Source organism: Lissotriton vulgaris, chromosome 1_1 (assembly GCF_964263255.1).
Source record: "Lissotriton vulgaris chromosome 1_1, aLisVul1.2, whole genome shotgun sequence".
NCBI classification, from domain to species: domain Eukaryota; kingdom Metazoa; phylum Chordata; class Amphibia; order Caudata; family Salamandridae; genus Lissotriton; species Lissotriton vulgaris.
The window spans coordinates 81134732-81141075 of record NC_141685.1 but is presented as its reverse complement, the minus strand read 5'-3'; positions in this window follow the sequence as shown (position 1 = coordinate 81141075).

The window sequence follows — 6344 nt, the reverse complement described above, 5'->3', positions numbered from 1 at the left end:
TGAAAGCAGTATTGCAGCACCTTCGTAGATGACTTTGTACAGCTCAGTGTCGACGTCCTTCTGCTCCAGAAGTGATGATTGGAGCTGCATATAATCTCTACCCATGAGAATAAACACTGGGGTCCGAGGGTTTCATTATCTCACTGGCCTGTATCACATATGCAGCCCTGGGCAGCTGTTAATTCACCATTTGTATCAAGAGTAGAATTCAGACGAGGCATTTTCCTTTCTAATAACTCAAATCGGATTCTCTGCAGCAAGTGTGTATATATACATTTGTGAGTGATGAGAGTTGGTGCTCAAGGTGAAAGGGATATGATAGAACAATCTGATCCACGTATACACAGAAACAGGGCTGAACATTACTTTTGTACAATACAAGTTAAGCAAAGCTGATTCTTAGAAGACATAGCTCATGTGAAACAGTCCCTGTATAGTTGATGTTTCAACCATTCCAGTTAATCAGTTATATATCATGGTCTCATCAGTACAGTAGATTGCCATCTCTCCTGTATACTGCTCACACTGTATTCATTACTCCTCAGTAAGGGATCTTCTGTATCACAGGCCAGCATTCCCAGGAGGAAGTCAAATTCAACGAAGCAGTTCCAGCGCCCCGTTTGCTTGACCAAACACCTGAAGCCATTGAATCTTCTGCTTGCTGTCAAACAAGTTTAAGTCTGATACGTCCTGATGAGATCCTCGTAATTGACTATGTTGTCCAGGAGAAGCTGCACCAGCTTTCCTCTGATGATGGGCAGGAATGCCATGAGCACCAAGCGAAATATTTGCAATTTCCAACAGATAGGACCTTCCCAACCCAGAAGTGATGCATCCACCACCACTGTTAAATCTGGGTGGAGTATGGAGAGGAGTCAGTCGCTGGCACAATCTCAGTTGTTGGATAAAATGTTAGATTCTGAATCCAACAGGGTGATGTATCAGGAAGGACACAATAAAGAGGTTTTGCGGCTGCGCCCGCTGTAGCAGCAGGTGACATAGTGGCATGTTGTCCCTGATGTCGTGGACGTTGTCTTTGTGTGCCATGTCTATGAAAGAACTAGGATTCCTGTTGGGTTTGCAGTGGGGACTGGCATTTGCAGAGTTGAAAAACCCTACTGTATCCACTGAGGTGACAATATTTGTTATGAAATTGCTTGGCAGAGGCAAACAGATCCAAGAAATGTGCTGTGGCTCTGCTTTCTTTAAATCTGTCTAGGGCTTAGTCCTCTTTCTTGTTTAAAAGACGACAGCCATCGAATGGCAGGTCCATTAAAGATGCTTAGATGTCTTCAGAGAATCCTATATACCTAATCCAGTTGATGTACTAAAGTGTTACACTCGTGCCTATCGCCTTACTCAATCAGTCAACCATGTCGAAGCCACAACGAATTACAAACTTTGCAGCAACACGTCCATCTCAAATTGCTTTTATTAGGGTCACCAGCAGCGTTCAGGCCAATGTATCCCACAGGGCATGATTATATTGGAAAGCATAGTCATTCAGACCCTCTATGATTTGGTGATGTACTTAAGAAATCTCTAAATTACCAATTTTAACAAGCCTGCGCTTTCTACAAAAATGCCTGTGAATGCAACCTCCTCCTTGTATTGGCCAAGCGCTCAACACTGGGCCAATAAAAGGAGGGGTCTCAGCAGCAGGTAGGTGAGGCGTTCTTTGTTTACTTACTCCTCACCTGCCTGCTGTTTTGTATTCTTTTGTAGGGCCGCAGACACCACCACCTGCCGCCAGACTGGTGGACCTTCCTGGCTGCACCCTGGACTCTTCTGGAGGGGAGAAAAGACTGCATGTCTCAAACCGGGTCAAAGATGATCACTTTCCCGGCCAGATGCAGCAATGCTCATCTGTATCCTGCAACTTGTCTGGGCTTCTATTTCCTCGTCCAAGGCCTTAGGTGACCCTGGGTGTGAAAATAGAAGGGAGCATGGTCCTAATCAAGGGGGGCAAATATCAAAACCATGCCCGCCTGGCCTATGGTGGTAAAAAAACCTCAGAAGGCAGCTCTCGGGGGTCCAGTTACTTAATGCAGGGGCCTGCCTCTGACGAGCACACAGCAGGCACAGGGGGCTAATCATTTTTTTAATGAGCCAACTGCTCATGGGGAACGAGGCTGGCCCAGAGGGGAAATATTTTACTGAAGGTTGGGCCTACCCAAAGTTTCAGTGCTTCCACCACCCCTCATAAAAAGCCAGGTTGAGTCACTGGCACGATGCCCCTTTTTGGCTCTCGCTCACCCCTTTTTGTAGTGTTGCAGGGTAGAATCTGGTGGTTGAGGAGCTCTTGGGTTGTCTGGTAACCACAATACACACATGCTGCTGCAAGGCTCCGGTCACTTCTGCACACTTCTGGGGAGATAGTGCATAAGTTAAAACTCAGAACCTTGTGGGCTACAGTCATATTTTTGAAGTCCGACTTGCAAAGGATGGAAGTAACGTGGTTTACCTCCCCCCCCCACAGTTGGCATCATGAATGTCCTATCTATCTTAATACGTCAAAGTATAAAAATGGGTCTCCTTTCCAGTGGTAGCCCAGCAGAAACTTGCCAATTTGCATTGGAGTTCTGTATTTTATTGTGTTTTCCAAATATTTAATTTTGGGAGTATTTAAGTGAGTACAATTTATAACAGTATTCCAAAAGCCATTTCAAATAATAAAGATTTTTTAAGGCGGGGGGGGGGGGGGGGGGGGGGAGCTGATTGCGATTTTGAGCCCTTGCATTCATGCTTCATCCGTATTACATCTTGAGTTCTTATGCACACACGGCATTCCAGTTTAAACTGTATACTTTTTTTTGGTGTTTTTAAAAACCTTTTTCAAGAACCTGAATTGACGAGGTTTCCCTTCTCCATTGAGCTGTTTTTTTGTTAAAGATATTTTTATTGAGAAGAGAGAAGGGATGGAATCACATGAAATGCAAAAAAAGAAGTGCCCTCGCAGGGGCCAATTCAATAAGCCCAAGCAGCAATAATAGTAATGAAGGGTCGTACAGTGTCATCGCTCAGGGCAATATCAAACCCCCCGAGAAGTCCCGGAGGGGCAAGAGCCCTTACTGGCATCGGGCAAAGCTATCCAAGTCAAAGGCTTATTCGACCAAGTCCATTTGCGGCTCCAAGCGTCCCGGCCATGAGGAAGACAATGCGGCAAGGCCGAGCATGAAAAAGCAAAAGTCCACATCCCCCTCTAGGAAAGAGAAACGAACCAAACCCCCCCAGAGGCTCCTACCTCCCCACTACTTCCCTCCCCCCGGTGGTGGCAGCCTAACAACAGACGTTCGCACAAGCAGACTTCACACCTGGAACAGATGTAGGGCGCGTATGGTGGGTGGGCAAACCGCTGACGGCAACCCTCGAGAGAGAAAGCGGACCAGTGGGCCCCATCTGAAAGTAAAGTTCTTAAAGTTATTTCTGAAAATGTCCGCCATACGCTCCACACTCAGCAACTTCCACAACCTAGCGAACCAAAGGGAAAGAGCAGGGGCCTCCCTCTTCTTCCATGCAGCAGCCAGGGTCAGCTTGGCCGCACCCAAGCAGAGCCAAAGGATGTGTTTGTCAGCCCTGGTCTGGTGCTCCAAAAGCGAGTCCCGAAGGCCCAGGAGCACGAAGCCAATGGAATCTGGAATCGGGTAGCCCAGGATCTCCCTGATATGAGACAGTATATCCTCCTAATAGGGGGGTATGATGGGGCAATCCCACCAGATATGGCGAAAGTCCCCAAGGAGACCACAGCCCCGCCAACATCTGTCAGATGCTGAAGGAAAAATCTTTTTCAACCAGGTCGGATACAGATACCAGTACAGCATGGTCTTCATATGGGCCTCCCGAAGATCGATAGAATGAGTAAATCTGTGCAGATCACGCCAGAAATGAGACCACTCCTCGTCGGAGATATCCCGTCCCAGGTGTTCCTCCCACAAACCCATGTATCTAGGGCGAGGTGAAATAGCAGTGGTCAATAGCAAATCATAAAGGAATGAAATCACCCCTTTCATAGATGATGTGCGAGTGATATAAGATTCGAAATCCGTGGGAGGCCTCGTCGCGGCATCCCGTACCTCAGGCGACAAGGCCCAATGCAGCAGCTGAGCGTGCCGGTAGCGCTCAGTAGGTGGCACCCCATAGTCACGCATGCAATTTTGGAAGGTGAGCGGCTCATAACCATGGAACAAATGCGTGAGTGCGTGGCAGCCCCCCGCCCTCCACCCATCAAAGGGCCCCTCAACAAGAGCCGGCGGAAACGCTGGGTTAAAGTGAATAGGCGTGAAGGGGGAGGGGAAGGAGGTCCATCTTTCATCACTAGAGACCGAATCCCAGACCTTCAGAGTAGTACTCGTAGGGGTGCTAATGTAGGCGTTGCGTGGCCGATTCCCCTTCGCCTTCCAAACCAGGTCCCATATAGAACGACCCGCCACACTCCTGTCCATATGTAGCCAGTGCTTCTCCGACTCCATTTGGGTCCATTCAGCCAGCACCCGGAGTTGCGCCGCTTTGTAGTAAAGAAGCATGTCTGGAAGGCCAGCCCCGCCCTTCCTCAATGGCCGGCGAAGCGTAAGAAAGGAGAGTCTAGCTCGACCTCCTTGCCAGATGTAGCGCAGAATCATAGACTTAAGACGTCGAAAAAAAAACCCTTCCAAAGTAATAGGGAGGGCTTGGAACAGATAAAGGAGCTTGGGGAGCATCGTCATCTTGATAGCATGCACGCGTCCCAGCAAGGAGATAAACATGGGCTTCCAGCGATTAAGCTCAGCCTGTATCTGGGTCAGCAGAGGAGGGAAGTTAGCCACATACAGGGTGGCAACGGATGAGGTCAGCCGGACCCCGAGATATTGTATGGAGGAGCTAGACCAGGACAGGGGCGTGAGCGGTCGGATGCGCGCTACCTCAGAGGGAGGCAGCGTGAGGTTGAGAATGTAGGATTTGCCAGGATTGACCTGAAATCCCGCCACAGTTTCGAACTGGGAGAGCACGTCCTGCACACGCGGGAGGGAAGTCCTGGGGTCAGCTAGCGACAATAGGACATCGTCAGCAAAAAGAGATATTTTGTGCTGTTCCCCCGAGAAGGGGAGACCTACAATATCCGGGTCTTCCTGTACCCGAATGGCAAGAGGCTCGATGCTGAGCGCGAAAAGTAAGGGAGATAGGGGGCAGCCCTGCCTCGTACCCCGGGAGTGTGCAAAAAAGGGTGAGACATGACCATTTACCATAACCCTCGAGCATAGGCCATGATAATTGGCCCGAAGCATATCTATAAACTTGGGAGAAAAACCAAAGGCCTGTAAGGTACTAAAGAGGAAGTCCCAGTCCACCCGATCAAACGCCTTTTCAGCATCAAGGCCTACCAGAACAGCTGGAATCTTGAAGCGATCAGCTTTCTCGATCAGATGGGTTAGCCGTCTAGTGTTGTCATGGGTCTGGTGACCCTTTATGAAGCCCGATTGATCGGGATGGATGAGGGCAGGCATGAGGTCCTGGAGCCGGGTAGCTAAGATAGAGGAATATAATTTAGCATCAACGTTTAACAGGGCTATGGGCCGGTATGATTCGCATTTAGAGGGGTCCTTCCCCGCTTTGGGAATGATCGAGATCATAGCTTCCGCCATAGTGCCCGTAGTGTGGCCCGCCTCCCTCATGTTATTGAAAAGAGTCACCAAGTGGTCCCCCAACTCAGACGCGAACGTCTGATAGAAGGAAGCCGTGTAGCCGTCCGGGCCCGGAGCCTTCTGCGGTTTAAGGGACCGAATGGCGGTCAACACCTCCTCCCTAGTAATGGGGGCCTCCAAGAGTTCGTTCCATTCCTTGGAAACCTGCGGAAGCGACAGGGCTTCCAAGTATACCCGCTGTGCGGCCGGCGACAGGCGGTCTGCCGAGTATAAGGCGGCATAGAAGTCGCCGAAAAGCTCTGCCTTTACCGCATCTCTATGTTCCACGACGCCGGAGGGGGTCTGAATGCCACCCACATATTCCCTCTCACGTTTATCACGGAGCTGCCGTGCCAGATGTTTCCCCACTTTATTGCCCTGAGCATAAGAAAGGCGCCGTAGGCGCAAGAGGGTATATTCAGCCCGATTATTATAGTGCGCCCTAAGCTTCCCCCGCACCGCCGCAAGAGGGCGAAGGGTCTTTCTAGAAGGATTCTGCTTATGCGCAGCTTCCAGTGTCGCCAGTTCCGCCTCCAGCACCTCCCTCTCCTCGCGCCTAAGTTTGTTCAGGGCGGAGTTCAATGCAATGCACGTGCCCCGCGTCGTCGCCTTGAAGGCGTCCCATTGGGTGAAGACCGAGGTGTCACCAGCCTTGTTAAGCTCAAAAAACTCACCAATGGCTGCCCT